This window comes from Meriones unguiculatus, chromosome 10 (genome assembly GCF_030254825.1).
Source record: "Meriones unguiculatus strain TT.TT164.6M chromosome 10, Bangor_MerUng_6.1, whole genome shotgun sequence".
In the NCBI taxonomy this organism is placed as follows: domain Eukaryota; kingdom Metazoa; phylum Chordata; class Mammalia; order Rodentia; family Muridae; genus Meriones; species Meriones unguiculatus.
Genome location: NC_083358.1, coordinates 16,618,460 through 16,636,031, shown reverse-complemented (window position 1 = coordinate 16,636,031; position 17,572 = coordinate 16,618,460). Strand labels below are relative to the sequence as shown.

The 17,572-nt window shown below is 47.8% G+C and overlaps 1 protein-coding gene across 1 annotated transcript in view; it reads right to left on the bottom strand.

Moving 5' to 3' along the window:
* The window catches only part of Fa2h (fatty acid 2-hydroxylase), a 56,073-nt gene that overhangs the window by 21,990 nt on the left and 16,511 nt on the right, over nt 1–17,572 (bottom strand). The gene's annotated exons all lie outside the window — the stretch shown is intronic.

The window sequence follows — 17,572 nt, the reverse complement described above, 5'->3', positions numbered from 1 at the left end:
ATACACAGGTATGCTAACGCCCAGCAGCACTGGGGTTAGCCACTGTGCTTACATTTTTCTTTCCAATAACCCTAAGAGAATTCGATGGTGATGGTGACCATGTTGGCATTTTTTGGGGAGAAAAAACCCAGATGCAACCCAAAAGCGAGTTTTTGAAGTCCTACCTTTGTGCATCTTTGGGTTATCAGGATAATGCCTGCTTCTTAAAATATATATCTATGGATATATGCATTTTTAATTGAGACAGAGTCTTGCTTTATATCCCAGGCTGCTCTCAAAATTACCATCCTCCTATCTCGGCCTCGCATATGCTGCGGCTACAGATATGTGCCACTACACACACCTTCCACACCTGAATTTCTGAAAGGTTGTTTTATTTTTTAAGTTCTAGTATTAGAATATTATTATCATATTTTGGTGTTTTGAGACAGGGTTTCTCTGTGTAGCCCCAGCTGCCATGGAATTCACTCTGTAGACCAGGCTGGCCTCTGCCTCCCAAGGGCTGGGATTAAAGGTGTGCTTCACCACCGCCTTGTGAAGCTTGTTTTATTTGTAATTATGTATATGTGTGTGGGTATGTGCACATAAGTGCAGTGCCTGCAGAGGCCAGACAAGGGCATCAGATCCCCTGGAGCTGGGGTTCTAGGTGGTTGTGAGCTGTCTGTTGGTTCTGGGAACCAAACCCAGGTCCTCTGCAAGAGCAGTGTGCACTCTTACCAATTGAGCCAACTCTCCACACCCTTCTGATTTTCTTTTTGTTTGTGAGCGCTCTATCTGTATGTACACCTGTACGCCAGAAGAGGGCACCAGCTCTTATTATAGATGGTTGTGAGCTGTCATGTGGTTGCTGGGAATTGAACTTAGGACCTCTGGAAGTGCAGCCAGTGCTCTTAACTGATGGGCTATCTCTCCAGCCCATTTTTCTTTTTAAACAAAGCATCTTAAATGCTCTCTTGAGGACCAGGAGGAGGGATCTTACAGCTCATTATATATGGAAACTCCCTAAGTTTCTTCATGAGCTTCTTTCTTCCTCCTCTGTCTGCAATTATCTTCAATTATCTTTCTTGTTACTTTCAGATTGTGTATTTCCCTTCAAGGTCTCATTCTAGCTCAGGCTGGCCTGGAACTTACTTGGTAGCCCAGGCTGACCTAAAACTGTTGATGCTTCTCATTTATGTCTCATAGGCTCTGGAATTACAGGTGGGAGTCACCATACATGGACCTTATAACTCTGTTTTAACCTCAAAACGTTCCTGAGGGCCTTAGGCACTGTGCTACCAACCCCTCTTCCCTAGATGGCTGTTTTCCTCTGGTTTCTTCAGGTAATAGCTATTCTTGGTTGTCAACTTGACCAGATCTGGAATTGACTAAAACCCAAATCACTTGAGACCCAGTCCTCCCACCACCCAAGCAGCGATTGTAGCAGGTAGTGCAGCTCCGTGACATTGAACGTCTCCCACCCAGCTACCGTGATGCCAGGAGGAAAGCTGGTGTGCGTGAAGCACCACCCAAACTCACCCCTGGCAAGGTGGACACGAAGCCGAAAAGGCCAAGGGAAAGAATAAATCATCAGAGGAAAAAAACGTGCAAACAGGAGGGAGGAGGGGAGCAAAGGACAAAGAGGCTGAAGTGGCTGACCAGGAAACTGCAGCTCTGTCTGCAGAAAAATGGAGAGACAGAAAGCCAGAGTCCCCTGAAGGAGAAGGGAGAGAAGCCAGGTCCGACTAACCATCCATCATGTCTGTCAGTGGCCCCTGCCTCCCTTCTTGTGCAACCCAGAGGAATATTTTTATTAATTATTTTGCGAATTAGAGGTTTTTTTTAGTAGCTCTAGAAACATTTTTAAAAGGTGGGGGAATTCCACCATATTCCATTTTTAAGGGTAAATGATTTTTTTTTAAAGAGAGTACATCATTTTCTAGTTGTTTGTTTATTTATTTATTTTTGTAGTACAACCAGAAAATAGCAGGATAATCAATCGGGATAGGCTGTGACTGTGTGTAGAGGGGGCTGGTTTCAGATCCTTCGACACAAAGCAAAAGAAATGGCAGTTTGGAGTCTCACTCGTCCATTTGTGCCTGGAAGTTTTTCAGTCCTGTCTGGTCTCCTGTTTCTAGTAGAACCATTTCCTAAGAAAACTACTCCTCGCTCCTAGCCCCGTCGGAACCATGGCATCTCTGGCCACGGCGATCCACTTTCCTCACAATTGTGACAGCGTGCTGTGAAAGATGGAAATTCTGAGTATGTACTGCATGTGCATAAAGTTTTGTGAGTTGGTGGAACTGAGGCTTATGAACATTTTGTTGTTATGTGAGATCTTAAAGAAAGCTTGCTAAATTTGAGGCTGGATCATCACTGGAATAAGTTCAAAGAGAAACAACACGAGACTCTTCATTTGGGCATGTGAACACAAGGTGTGTGACTCTTCAGAGTTTGGGTACATGTGTTATGAATTGAAATGTCTGTGTATTCTTCTCCTTGACCAATAATATCTCAGCTGTAAAAACAAAAACAAAAACAAACAAACAAACAAAAAAACCCAAACCATTTAAAGTAGGAAGACTCACTTCTAATCATGGTCTTTGTAGGAAGATCCACCTTTAATCCAAAGTGTGTGGGAAGACACACTCTTAATCTGAACCACACCTTCTGCTAACATCCTATACAAGGTCATGGAAGAAAGACTCTCTCTCTCTCTCTCTCTCTCTCTCTCTCTCTCTCTCTCTCTCTCTGCCTACTTGCTCTTACATGTAGAACCAAGCAGAGCTTATACCCATCTCTCAGGAACCCTTTTCCTGACCATGGGAACTAAGCAAATGTCAAACTTTTGGCCACCACTCTATCAGCTCACTCCCTCAGTTTCTTGAACCCTGGAGCCTTTTTTAGTGACTACTGTTGTTGGCATGGGGTTGCGGGGTATGTATGGTCTATATTGAAAATATAAAATTGATTATATGTCACATATATTTATAACTATAGAGATTGTATAATTTTATATACTATATAAATGTATGTAGTATACAATTATAGAGATTGTAATGGTTAACCTTCACTGTCAGCATCTCTAGATTTAGTCTTACCATGGGAACACATCTCTGGGGTTGTCTATGAGTGTTTTCAGAAATCTAACAGTCAGGGATACATGACTTTCTGACATTGCAACATGATCTTGTCATTTGAAAATGTGTTGGGCTAAATTCACAGCTTTCTTGGGACCTCAGACTATAGGCTGGACACACCTGGGTTTAACTAAAGAGAGAAACCTCACTCTGAATATGGTGGCCCCATCCTAAGATGACAGGATGACAGAATGAATAAAAAGGAGATAGTAGAGCAGTCATCTTTTTCTGCTTCCTGATGGCAGACACAGGTTGACCAGTTGCCTCTAGCTATTACCAGTATGCCTTCTTTGCCATGGTGAATCAAAACAAATTCTTCCTCTTTTGAGTTGCCTTTTTTCAGATGTTTTTCACACAAAGTGGAAAGTAACTAACAGAGAGAGAGAGAGAGAGAGAGAGAGAGAGGTGAGATGAACTGCTGGTCACTGGAGTACCACAAAAGTGGTGTGGGGAGGACCAGGACATGCAGTACAGTGACAAGGGAGAAAGCAGGAGGGGGTGAGAAACGTGGACTCTGGGGAATGAGGTGGTGGGGAGTGTGCAGGCACAGGAGCTCTCGGTTCCCTACCAGCGTCCCCTTCAGGAGCTGGACATCTGTCAGTGTCACCATGGCTCGACTCTTTTCAGTTCTTCCCTCGCACAGGGTCTTGTTCACCTCATTGCTCTCCTGAAGTGAACACGGGCATTGTCCTCCACAGACAGAATTTTCAGTGACCCCTATGCTCAAAAGCTTTCCACTATAAGCCCAGTCTCCTTTTCAGTTCTGCCCTTGGATTAACTCCATTCCCCGTCAAATCAAAAGGGATGACTTCCCATTTCCTAAAATGCTCCACATTTTCCTTCTCAAACGTCACCCCGGATAGGATGACAAAGGCTGCTATTTCATGCATGCTTACTCTGTTTGGCCCTCTAATCTCCCCAGCAATGGTATGCCATGAAGTCGATGCAATCTTAGTCCTGTCTGACAGGAAGGAACCTAAATGCGGAACAGCCTCCTAACTAGTGAGGAGCAGAACCAGCAACGGGACTCCAGCATATTCTCTTTCCCGTCATGATCTTCTTCCCTCGCCATCTGAGCCAGAGATGATGAAAGTCTTCACTTTCCTTTGTCGGTGCCATTTCTTGCCTCTGGTTATTTTCAAACATTTTGGGTAATTATCATTTGTTCAATGGCTTATATCCGGGACATTGGATTGCTGTTTCCTGTTTCTCTAGCTGGACTCTTGCAGAAACAGAATGTTACATCTACATGTCCTCAGTGAGAGACTCTTGAGGCTTCCCGCAGCATGATGGGATGGGCCGCTGGGGTGGGGGGTCAGGGCTTATGTGCTTGCAGATGTTAAATAGATAGAGTGCCATAACACTGTTATCATGAGGAATGCGGTTCTTCGAGAAAGCGATGCCCCACAATACTGAACTATCATACTAGAGCGCTACTCTAGGCTGGAGAGGGCAGGCAGTACCCACACGCAAGGGTGATTACAGGATGAAAGCTCATGTGGACGGTAGATTGTCTCAGCAAAGCTAGGACCCGCATGAAATCAGCAGCATTTTTTTTCCACAAATAAAAGTCTTTTAAAAGATGACTATCAGCAACACTTCACAAACAGGAGATTCAATACCAAACATATAGGAAATACAGGTTTACAGCACAAAAGGCGTTCGGCAACTTTATATTAACAATGGGAACAAAAGATTCTATTTAAAAAACATTTATCAGGAAAATTACAAGTAAAATCTCATTTTGTAAACATTCGCTTTTCACACTTGTTCCCTTGACTCAAATGGGTGGATGCGGGACTCTAGCTAGAAGCCATAAGAGGAACTAGACCAACTGTTCACTTTGAACCAATTCTAAGACTCTAGTTGAAATATTATTGAAAGTCCAGTTTTATAGCGGGATGATGGCTACAAACAGACAAAACTGTTAAGGCTTTTCTGTTCTGCTCAGAAAATATTCTGTTTTAAAGGAGAGAAGTGGAGAGGCAGCTGCCTGGGCCCTGTTCCTCCTAAGAACCAGGATGCAGATCATGTTCTCCCGTGGAAGCGTGACTCACCAGCCCGCATGCCAGTGTGGAGTAGCCAGTGGTGCTTTCCAGAGAGTTCTTTTGAGTCATGGACCAACCCCAGAGTGAGGGCTGACAAAGGAAGCACACTGACCATGAAGGATGAAGAAAAGAGGGACAAATGGGAAGGTGTAGGCATGATCTCTCCCTGTGGGCAGCATTGTCACAAGTGATATGCTTTCAACAATTCCTGGAGTGACAACGTGAGCCAAGTACTTCCTGGGTGGCCTTATGGGACAACACACCCTTCTCTGTCAGAGCCCGGGTTAGTATCACAGGAGTTAACAAGCATCCAACATGGAAAGAGACTGGAAGGAGAACTAGGGCTAGCCACACGGTGACATCACCCACAGCAGGAAGATTCTGGGTTGGCCATGTTCCCCCAGAATGTCTTTTATTAGTAATTTTCTCAAGACTAGCTGTGAGATCCCAGAGGGTCTGGAAAACCCTCTCTACATGTGGACAGAAGACCCTCAGGATGAGCTTTTCCTGGTCCCATTCCCAGGGGTTCCAGGAACTGAGAGCTGCCAGCAGCAGCTGTCACGCACAGCACACATGTAGCTCTGGAGCTTGTTTTCCAGGCCAGTGTTTATTTTGTAGTCAGGTTGGGCTCACCCTCACATTCCACAAGCAAATGCCATCCATGAATCAGAAGTGTGCAAAGGTCACCCCAGGGAAATAGAGTAACAGCCCTAACTTTAACAGTCCTTAAACTTTTTTTTTTTTTTGGAAACTTCCATAAGGCATTTAAAAGACTCTCTTGTTCCTGGAGGGAAGCCAAAGGGACGTTCATAAACCAATAAAGAATCCCAAAGCAAAGAAAACCGTTCTGGTTGATGCCTTTAGATTGGACAAGTTTCAGTATTTGGGGAGGAAGGTGAGTAATTTTGTAGTCAGACTTATATTGGCTTTCACAAGAATGATTAACACAAGTGCTAATGAGTGTGACTTGAAAGAGGATGTCCTTTTCACCTATGCCATGTGACAACACCTTTTCACCTATGTCATATAACAGCTTTCTTTAGGGAAAAGGTGACTGAGCCAGGATCTTGCTACAAACTCCAGGCTGGGCTTGAATTCATCATCTTCTGCCTCAGCCTCCTGACTGCTGAGGTCTCAGGCATTGCCACCATGCCTGGCAAGTAACCATTTTCTCATAGCGTCCACTTGAGGGACACAAGACAGTCCTGCGTGTCTGGGTTCCTCCCCAAATTCTCTGCGGAAAGACACACAGATGCTCAGAGCTAAAAGCATCCTTCCTTCCTTCCTTCCTTCCCTTCCTTCCTTCCTTCCTTCCTTCCTTCCTTCCTTCCTTCCTTCCTTCCTTCCTTCCTTCCTTCCTTCCTTCCTTATTTGCCTGTTGATTGCCTCTCAAGCTAGAATGTGAGCTCCACAAGGTGCGGTCCTGCTTGCCTTGCCCATTCCGAAGCACAGGCCTCAGGATGGCACTCAAATACTTGCTGAATGGTAGGATTCAGCCACATGTCAGCAGCCTGTTTAGGCGTAAAGATAAGAGGAAGGTTTATATGTCGATACGGTTGCAAGAGAAGACTGCTCCAGTGCCTTCCACAGGCTACTTTTCCTTGGAAAGGGAAAGGGAAAGAGAGCTACAAGGAGTCATCAATGCACCACCAAGGTGCCTAGCTGTCATGGTACCTTCCCAGCTAGGAGTCACTGGACCTGCTGGCAGTATTCTGTGGAGAGTGAGGTGTGCATTTGACCTCCTTAAAGCCTTCCAGGTGCAGTCTGAGGCCACTCGGGAGAGAAGCATGCAGACAGCAGCACCTGCTACAGCCTCTCCCAGCTCAATGCCAGTCGCTGGCTGGTCGTGGGGTATGGCTTGCTTTTGTCTTGTGGCAACAGTCCTGCTTAACGTCTGTTGGCCTTCTTCCCCATCCAGCTCTCTCACAGCGAGTTTGGCCTGGTTAGACCCAAATACACAGAATGCCTGGCAGGTATTCCCTGGCAGCCCCCCAAAGTTTCCAGACAGCCCCTTCAATACACCCGTCCCTTGGGGAGAACCCAGGGTGGGAGAAGGACTTAAGGCAGCCTCTAGTCTGCTGCACCCACTGGCTGTGACTTCCATGTCTCCCTCTTGCAACAGGAAGTAAGATCTCTCTGGTAAGAGCACCTCAGCTCCCTGTTTCCATCTTCAGAGGCTAAGTAGGTGACAGTACCAGGTAGATTAGTCAGGGTGTGGCCTGTGCTCAGACTCCCTTTGTCCACAGACAATTTCTATGCAGGAATAGTCTTTACTGCCACAAACCGAGACATGCTTGTACACATTCTCCCTCAAACTAGATCCACGGAGAAGCCACTCGATGTGAATGAGTCATTTTTCTCGTTGCTTTGCTGAGATCCAGGACAAAAGGAAGGACTTATTTCGGCTCACGGTTTGAGGACACAGTACCTCACGGAGGGGGAAGGCGTGTCGGCGGAAGCGTGAGGCAGCTTGGACAGTCAGTCAGGAAGCAGAGAGAGATGAACGCAGGTGCTCAGCTCACTTTCTCCATTTTATTCAGTGACACGGGCATTCAGGGTAGGTCTTTTCTGATTAGCTAAGTCTTTCTGGAAAAATCTTCCCCCAGAGGTGTGCTTCCATGGTGATAATACTAAATCCCATCAAGCTGGTAATGAAGATTAAGCATCACTCTCAGACAAAAGCGTGAGATACCCTTTGCCTCAAGCATCAGCAGGGAGAAGGAAGGAAGACAGTAACAGCAGCACTAATCAACGCCCAGTGTCGCGTGAGCTAGAGCTCAGGGAGGATGATGGAAGTGAGCAGACTATAAAGAAACACAGGGCCCTGTCCTGGGATGGGGGGCAGCTCTGACATGGGTCCAGGCCATGGGAAATGGGTGCCTATTTCATCACGCTTTATGATTTCTAAGAAGATCCAGAAAATGACGTTTTATTCCGAGGTTTCTAGATTTTTTTTCTCCCTCCCCCACTTCTTGTGTATGCTCAGAAAACTCCACTGAGTCCTGGCTGAAGCCCGGGACTTGCATTTTTAACAGATTCTGTGGTCCAAACTGACACGCATGACTATAAATACAGCCCTTGGTGAAACCGCTGGAAAAACTCCCGGTGAGATGCTAAATGTGGGTGCCTCGCTCATGGGGGAGGAGGGGCAGGGATATCCAAGAACAGGGGTTCCGTTCTTCTCCAAATTCCCGAAACAAAGAATCTGATGGGGCAGCTGGGCTGCACCCACAGGGAACAGGCCTGCAGGGAACCTTGTACCAAGGCCCTGGGTGGACTGGGTAATAAGCTGGCGTTCGAAGAACCAGGGTCTTAAACCACATGAAGGCGGAGTCTAGGCCTCCTCCTCCTCCTCTCTCCAATACAGGAGGCCAAGGGTCAGCTTCAAGAGGATGCCAAAGGTGGGGGCTTGACCAGGTGGTAGATGCTCGTTTTTACTCGTGTTCCCTCCCTTGTCTCTGGGAAGCCGCCACAGGCCTTTACAGCAAGAATGTCACCTTCAGGGTCTCATCTTCCAGGGGAGCACGCCCTTCTCCATGCATACTCCTTCCAACCTTATTCGGAAGTACAGAATTAAGATGGAAATAAGGAGGGGACTTGAGTACGTTCTGATGTGAACTATTCCTATGTGACGGGGAGACTTCAGTGTGGACGGGTCCTGACAGAGACTGCTATGTGAAGATAAAGGCACGCAGACAGGAAGATGCATCAAGAAGCCAAAGGAACCCATCCTAACAGAGGCCTGCCTGTCAGAAGCCCGGGTCATGCTGGGAATGCAGCTTCTCACAGCCCTCAGAAGGAGCCCACATGTGGTAGACAGGTTTAATTATTAACGCAACGTAACCTGGAGCCAACTGGGAGGAAAGCCTGGATTGAGGCATCGCCTAAACCACAATGGCCGGCGTGCATGTCTTTGTGTGGGATTGTCTTGATTGTTAATTAGTATAGGAGGGGCCGGCGCAGTGGGTAGTGTCATTCCCTAGGTAGGTGGTCTGGGCTGTATAAAAAATACTAAGAGCAGGCAGACAAGCAAGCAGCATTTCTCCGTGGTTTCTGCTTCAGGTTCCTATTTGGGCCCCTGCTCTGACTTCCCTCAACAATGGACTGTCATCTGTGAGATGAAATTAACCCTTTCCTCCCCCAAATTGCTTTTTTTTTTTTAAGATTTATTTCTTTATTTTACATATGAGTGCTCTATTTGCATGTACATCTGCATGACAGTAGAGGGCACCAGATCTTATTATAGATGGTTGTGAGACACCATGTGGTTGCTGGGAATTGAACTCAGGACCTCTAGAAGAGCAGACAATGCTCTTAACCTCTGAGCCATCTCTCCAGCTCCCCCCCCCAAGTTGCTTTTAACCAGGGTGTTTTTATCACAGCAACAGAGATGAAACTAGAACCTGTTTCACCTTGGCTTCAGTCTTCTGGCCTCCAGAACTCTGAGGTTATGTGTTCCTGCTGTCTAAAACACCTAGTCTGTAATAATCTGTCATGAACACTAGTGGAAAGTCATTAAAGTCTTACTGGGTGTCTCTTGGGATCCAGACCAGGCCACAGGGGAAGAGAGGATTCAATAGGAGATAGAACCACACTGAGGGGATTATCAAAGCTGATATGGAGTCAGGGTCTTCATCTGATCCTGTGCCAAGTGGTCAGAAAGCTGAGTGTCCTGGTCAACACAGCCCTCCTTCCTGGTAAGCCATGCATACCTGGTAAGCCATGCATGACTCTCAGAAAGATGTTCAACTGTTTTCCTTCCTGGCTCAGAAATGGCCTGTTCCCCACCTTTAAGGCTTGAGAAGGCACTCTCCAGTTTTCTCCACTTAGAAGGATTGTGCATCAGGGGCAGGCTACGCTATGCTACTCTCGTTAACACAAGCCTTGTTCTTTGTACCTCCTATTTCCTCCCCTGACGAATAGCAACTGGGAGAGCCATGACACCTCCACGGAGAGGTAGCATATTAGTGGACCGGCAGGATAGTCGGGGGGAAACTGAGGACCAGGAGGACCAGGTAATCAATGCAAGAGCTCTCAGATGATTAGTCTCTGGGAAGTCTGGGGAGAGGCCCTCAACCCCTAGCCAGGGTCCCTGCCTCAGCCCCCAGGCCTCTTCCAGTCCCTGGGCCCTGTCTTCCCTAGAGAGGGTGTGCTTGGAGGGAGCATGGGGAGAGAACAGTGAAGAACAACAGAAAGCCTGCGTGCCGCAGCGCAAACAAACAAGTCCAGCATACAGGCCATCTGAAAGGAGGCAGTGTATGACGGGCGGGGGCTGCAGAGGGAGGGGGGAACCGCATAAAGGAATGTTGTTTGAGGAAGCTGGGGCTGGGCACCAAGGGATGGACAGATGTCCTTTTATCCCTCAGCCTGGGTTGTGCTTCAAAACCCTTTCTGTGAAATGCGACTGGTGCCCCTGGCCCTGTGTCCAGCTGCCCCCACCCCCCTGCAGGCACTGAGGAGGTGGTGGCTCCATACACCTGGCCGCATACTGTCCAGGACTGGGTTCAAGGGGCAGGCCCCCTGAGAGGAAGATGATGGTGCCAGGGCTGTCTAGAGCCAGAGAAAGAGCCTTCTTTGCTAGGAAGGTTTATGTTGACAAGTCCACCCTCTGGGGCCCCAGGGGCAGCCTCCCCGGAGCTGGCTGTTTAGAAGGCTAGAAACTTTAGCATCAATGGGGCCTGCTAGTTCCTTCTTCTAAGAAACTGCTCTCTGTCTCCCTGTGCCCAAATCAGTAGCCAGGTCCTGCAGGGCTCAGCTTGGGACAATCTTTTGTGGACCTTGAGGGCCACATCTGATGACCAACAAGCCACAGGACAGCCAAAGTAGGGCCATGATGACCCTACAGTGTTAATGCCGAGTCACCATCTCAAGTAAGAAGAAAGGCAGAAAGGAAGTTGACAGGAAGCATGTGCTGTGGTCTGACCACCAGCTAATGCTCAAGACATGTGTAAAGGACAGGGCAATGGCCGGGCGCCGGGGCCCTTGACTTCAGTTTACTGTGAATGTGGCATTTCCTCTGGTCATGAAGTGAGGTCCCTTTGAGGCCATCACTTGCATGCAACCATGTCCCCAAAAGCAGAAGCCAGATTATATAGGAAATCTGGGACATCAGAAAAGGGGCCAGAGGCTTGATAATATTTACCACTCAAAAGCCAGGCGGTGATGGCTCATGCCTTTAATCCCAGCAATCAGGCGGCGGAGGCAGAGGCGGGCAGATCTCTGTAAGTTTGGGGCCAACCTGGTCAACAGAGCAAGTTCCAGGACAGCCAAAACTACATAGAGAAACCCTGTCTCAAAAAACCAATAAACAAACAAACAACCACTCAAAACTCACCAGATGGGTATGGCTACTGGTAGGCTGCCCTTGTGCTAGTGGATGGCCGCACACACATGTCTATAGGCACAGTACTGGTTGGACTCAGCTGCTTGTGGGGGGCACAAAAAGGACAATAGGATTGAGGCTGGGAGAGGAAAGTCTGGGAGGAGTTGAGCAAGAAGTTAGGGGTTAGATATGATAAAAACATGCATGAAATTCTCAAAGGATAAATTAAAAGTATTATGTATGAAAAACATTGCCAGAGCTTGGGTTCACGTGAGAACATCAGCAGCTTCCGGGTGTCAGTGCCTGGAAATGTTCTTTTGCAGAACAGATACGGTGCCACGTGGATGACAGCCTCTCAAGCCTTTATCTCCTGGCTCCCCAGGGATCTCTAGAGGATGTGCCACCACAAGGAAAACACCAGCAAGCCACCCAAAATCTGTGTCACCTCGCTGATCCAACTACACATACAGAACAAACTTCAGACCCACTCTGACACGCGGAGCTGTGGGGATTCTCCTCCCGATACTGAGTTTGACCGTTTTACTTTATTGATAATTTTTAGTTACTGTGTGTGCGTGTGTGCAGGTGTGTACACCATGGCACGTGTGCAGAGATCAGAGGGAAACTTCCCAGAGTGGGTTCTCTCCTTCTCCCATGTGGGTTAGGGGTCAAACTCAGGTCGTTAGGCTTGATGGCAAATACCTTTACCTGCTGAGCCACCTCAACGGCCATTTCGTTTCATTTTATTTTATTTTAGACAGGGAGGGACTCATGTGGCATAAGCTAGCCTTGAACTTGCTCTGTACTGGAGGATGATCTTGAACTCCTGGTTCTCTTGCCTCCACCTCCTGAGTACTGGACTACAGATAAGTACCGCCGTAGCCAGTTTGCGCAGAGCTGGAGTCAGACCCAGGGCACATGGTAGGAAGGCACCATGAGCCACATTCCCAGATCTTGGCTATTGTTTGTTTGTTTTAAAGAGAAACAAAACCCACAAATAACCTCATAGATGACCACCCCAGAAGAAATATTCCTGCATTTCTCTTCCATAGTCTAATTATTTAAGAAAGTATTTGTTCTGTCATTATTTATACCAGGCAAATAGCCACATTGTAAGAGCCAACCGTAGTCTCTGAAATGTTTTTTTTTTTAAACAACAACAATAAACAAACCTCCTAACCACCAACAATGACCTGCTTTACCTAAAGACTCTTCTCGCTGACTCAGACGACTCCTTCCCACTCCGAGGCCCTCTATCACCTCCGTTTACGGTGGAGGATATCCTTGCTTGCAGGGATTGAGCACCTGTCTGAGGTTGGTTCTGAAAGGCAGGCTGCCCTACGTCCCAAAGCCAATGTTTCTTTCCCTCACATTTAACCTGACTACTTCCAGACCTACTCAGTATGCGTTGCTGAAGCCAGGCAAGGCTGCGTAGGAGCCCCTCTAACTGGCGGTGGGAGGCAGCTTCTGCCGGGCTTGCACTCTGGACTGTATATGGCTAAACACCGCAATGGTGGTAATACAGTGTTCTAACTCAGATGAGAGTTGAGCACCTACTGCAATATGTCAGGCAGACAGGACAAGAGGGAGCCGTTTGTGATCGGTGCACAGACCCCAACCAAGAACACAATCTTAGGATTTTTATTGCTGTGCCAAAACACCACGATCAGAAACTAGGAGGAAAGGGTTTATTTCAGCTTGCCGTTAATGTGTCACAGTCCTTCACTGAGGGGAGGAAGGGCAGAAGCTCAAGCAGGACAGGAGCCTGGAGGCAGGGGCTGATGCAGAGGCCGTAGAGGAATGCTGCTTACTGGCCTGCTCCTCATGGCTTGCTCAGCCTGCTTTCCTAGGCACTCCCGGACCACCTGTCCACTGCGGCACTGCCCACAGTGAATTAAGCCCTCTCTCCCACGTCAGTCACATGTATGGTTTGTGGCTACCATGCTGGCAGCAAGCTCCAATCTCATGTGTTCAATAATTTTTTTTTTTTAAAGTTTCCTTGGCATCTTAAACCTACTGTGACCCCAGTGAGCATTAACTGCCCCATCTGAATCCCAGTTTTGTCTCCTTGGATCAATCTGCCTACTCCCTCAGGTCAAAACCACTGGCACCACCCAAAACTCCTCCCAATTTCCATATTTAAGCCATCAGCTCATTTTAGTAGATCTGTGACCAAGACTACCCCAGATTATCTGCATTTTCAGAGTGAGGCCAGTCCAGGCCACCCCAACCCCTGGCCACCTGGGCAAAGGTGATGGCCTCTAACTCTCTAGCTCCCTTCAACCTACCACATGGTAGATCAAACAAAGTCCACCTCCTCAGGCCTCTGCCTAATGCCTTCCAGTGGCTGCCAACTGACCTTAGAATAAAACCTAAGTCTCTGACGGTCACCTGTGAGCCCCACCAAGGTAGAATCCTTGATGGTTTCTCTCTTCCCTTCCCTCCACACATGCCCTCATGCCTAATATTCCCTCTTTTCACACCCCAGGCCCGCCCTTGCTGCTCCCTCCATCTGAAATGATTTTATGCCGTTCTTAGGGCAGCTCCTTTTCAGGTGCCAAACATCAGTTCTTCAGGGATGCCTTTAATGACTACCTTCATCAGCCGCGGCTGTCACCCTGGTCAAAAAGGTATTGTGGATTCTAATATTCTGTTGTGTACGCAGAATGTTTTTGTTTTGCCACACCTGTAAATTGTTGTATCGGACTCTGCACTGTCCGGTAAGCCCCGCAAGAACAGCACCCACTGATCACTTTATCCTGAGCAATGGGCACCAAAGGAAGCATCCAGAATGTTTGTGGTTACAAAGAAATAAAGACGGCAGAGAGGGAAAGCAGCTTTGGGATCCTCTGAGGCCAGCTCAGCCTGTCCTTCTCTGACTGGCCATGTGCCGGAGGTCCAGCATCTCATTGCCCTAAGTACAGACAGGGTGAGGTGGGCGTGGTCAGAGTAGACTGCAAACAGAGCATCACTAATTCTCCAGCTTTTCCTGGGAGCGGGTGGTCTTGCTGGAGGGGATCCAAGTACTGAGAGGCTCAAGTTTTAAAACCATCCACCCCTTCTACCTGGGAGAATCTACCTGCTTCTTGGTGGAGGAGACTCAGAATCTCGGCTTCAGTTTACACACACGTTCTGTTTGAGGACCGTATTGCAGCCACACGCAGCCCCGTGATGGGAGGCAGAGAACAAGGAAAGCCCAGCTCGGCAAAGTGACATGACTCTTTTGGATGCAGAGCCAGGATGATGACATGTCTTTGACCTTCAGCCCAAGGCTCTGTCCCAGGGAGCGGAAGTGGGGATGGTACCTGGATAATGCTCCCTAGGGAATTTCTCATACCAAGTGCATTTTGCTGGTTCTTTGAGAGACCTGAGACACAACCCCCTTTCCCCCTCAGCCTTTCCCCCTTCTCCAGTCCCAGCCTCCCCCGTCCCTTGGCTTTCCAGAATAGCGGGCTGCAAGCACGGTGGTGCTCCTGAGCTACATGTGTACCTCAGGTCTTGCCTGCAGAGAGTCTTGAGTTTGTAGGCCTGGAGAGCAGTCTGCATATCAAGCAGACAAAATTCTCACATTCTCTCTCTCTGCCTAAGGCAGCCTTTAGTTGCATGGGCTTGCATGCTCACGTGCTAGCTTTAACTGGGAGGGACTGTGTTTCATTCCCCCAAATTCATATTCTCATGGACCCTGTGAATAGGACTCTGTTTGGAAACTAGGTCTTTGATATAAGCCACTTAATGTGAGGTCATGGTAGGTCAGGAGATGCCCTCACTTCAGCACAATTGATACCTTCATCAGAAGACTGCAACTTAGAGACACAAACATTGAACCTCAAGAAAGACAGTGAAGGTGGAGGCAGTCATTGGTAGGTCTGTAAGCTAACAGTGCCAAGATGGTGGCCCTTCCAGAAGCTGGGAAAGTTACAGGACATGTTCACCTTTGGCTCCCCCCTGAGGGACTGATACTGCTGATATCTTTGTGTCAGATGTCACAGGGATGATGAGAACACATTTCTGTTGTTTTAAAGCACCTAAAGTATGGTGCTTTGTGATCCAAACAGTCCCGGGAAAGAAACTAACATGACATCACCAGAAGTGTGACCCTTTGCTGCATGTAACCCTGCCTGCGCTACTGTATTTTATTTTTCCATCACTCCTTTACGGGTACATCTCTTCCTGACTTCCACAAGTAACTACTTAACTTAGTTTTCCTCCATCATTTCCCTATGAAAATTCAAACACACAACACAGCTGACAGAAATACTACCAACACCTCATCTCTTGTACTAGATTTCATCATTCATATTCCAGCACCTCTCTCTTTGCTCTTTTGAGATGGGGTCTATCAGAGCCTGCCTCCACTCCAAGCACAGGCGTGCCCCACCATGGTTCTGAGCCATTTATGGGACCCTGGGCTCTGTGCAGGCTAGGCAAGCACACGAGCAGCCGAGCGCCAGCTCCAATGCTCTATTTGCTCTTTAAAAGCTTGAGCAGCTACACCCATGAAATCCCAACAACATGGCTACCAAAATGAGACCTGAACAAGGACCCACTGACATTCCAATTTAGATGAAAGAAGTCCCCCTCCCACTCCCAGAAGGAGGATTACAAGTCATAATCAATTGCAGAGAGAGGGAGAATTAGTCTTCCCAGAGATGAGTCCCCTCATCAGTTATCCAGTGTCAAGTGGTGAGTCCTGAAAACATGAATACAAACGACATTAAACGGACTCAGCAGGCTGTAATTACGTTTATTCCTCTGTGTGTGTGTGTGTGTGTGTGTGTGTGTGTGTGTGTGTGTGTGAATAACAAAGAAAGAGAGGCCATGAATTTGAGGAGTTGGCAGCACATAGGAGAAGGCGGGAGGAAACAATTATTTAAGGCCTGTGCATACCAACATCCAATTCTGGCAATTACAAAGCCACTTACATCCTTAAGTAATAATTGCAAAATCTGTGTTAAATTCACTTGCCTTCTTTTTTTTTTTTTCCTCATTGGGTATTATTTTCCTATTCTAAATGACAGACTCAACTTTGTGTGTGTGTGTGTGTGTGTGCGCGTGTGCGTCCATGTGCCCTGTGATATGTATGTGGAGGTCAGCAGACAACTGTGGGCACTTTGAAGCAGGATCGCTCTTGTTCCTACCACACTGCATGTCCCTGGCTAGCTGCACCATAAGCTTCCAGACATTTTCCTGTCTCCACCTCCCATCCCAATGTAGGAAGGCTGGGTCTGTAGATACGCTCCGCCACATCTGGCTTTTTAACATGTTTCTCTGGCGTGGAATTCTCATTGTGAGGCCTGTGTGGCAAGTGTGTTTACTTGATGAGCCATCATACCTACTCCTGATGTACAGATCTTAAGGGTGTAGGCAATGCCCTAATCAAGATATAGTGAGTGAGTGAGTGTGTGTGTGTGTGTGCGCGTGCGCGTGCGTGCGTGCACGCACAAATGAGTGCAGGTGCTCATGGAGGCCAGAGATGTCAGATCCCTGGGTAGCTGGAGTTACAGGCAATTCGGGTGCTGGGTATGGAATTCAAGCCCTCCGCAATAGCTGCCTCTCCTGTCTCCAAGGAACACATTTGAAAAACAGGGGTCCTCATGTGATTAACACACACACACACACACACACACACACACACACACACGTGAGGGAATAAGAGTCCAGATCCCTTGACCAAAGGGACAAGAAGTCTGAGGTACACAGGGCTTTGCAGGAGAGCCACCAGGCACCCTACTAGTAACTAGGACGGTTTCTTGGCTCTCTCGGGCTCTGGCACCCACGTGCACACCCTGACCAACAGGCAGTGCCTTCAGCCTTCTGCCAACACAGTCAGGTGGTGTGTGGGACCTGCTCTGATGCTGAGTTCAAGGGCAAAGCTGCTTCTTCATGTTCCTTCAGCTTTCCCCTTTCCTGCATTCCCCAGAATTTCACAGCCACTCACTCCATAAATACTTAGCCAGCCCTGACCTTTGACCTCCCCAACTTCCCAGTTTGGGCTCTCCAACACCCAGCATGAACCTGAAGACTAGGGTCCGCCCTCTGCGTAGGTTTTCATGATCTGGCTTCCTCCTTGATTTTGCTATTTG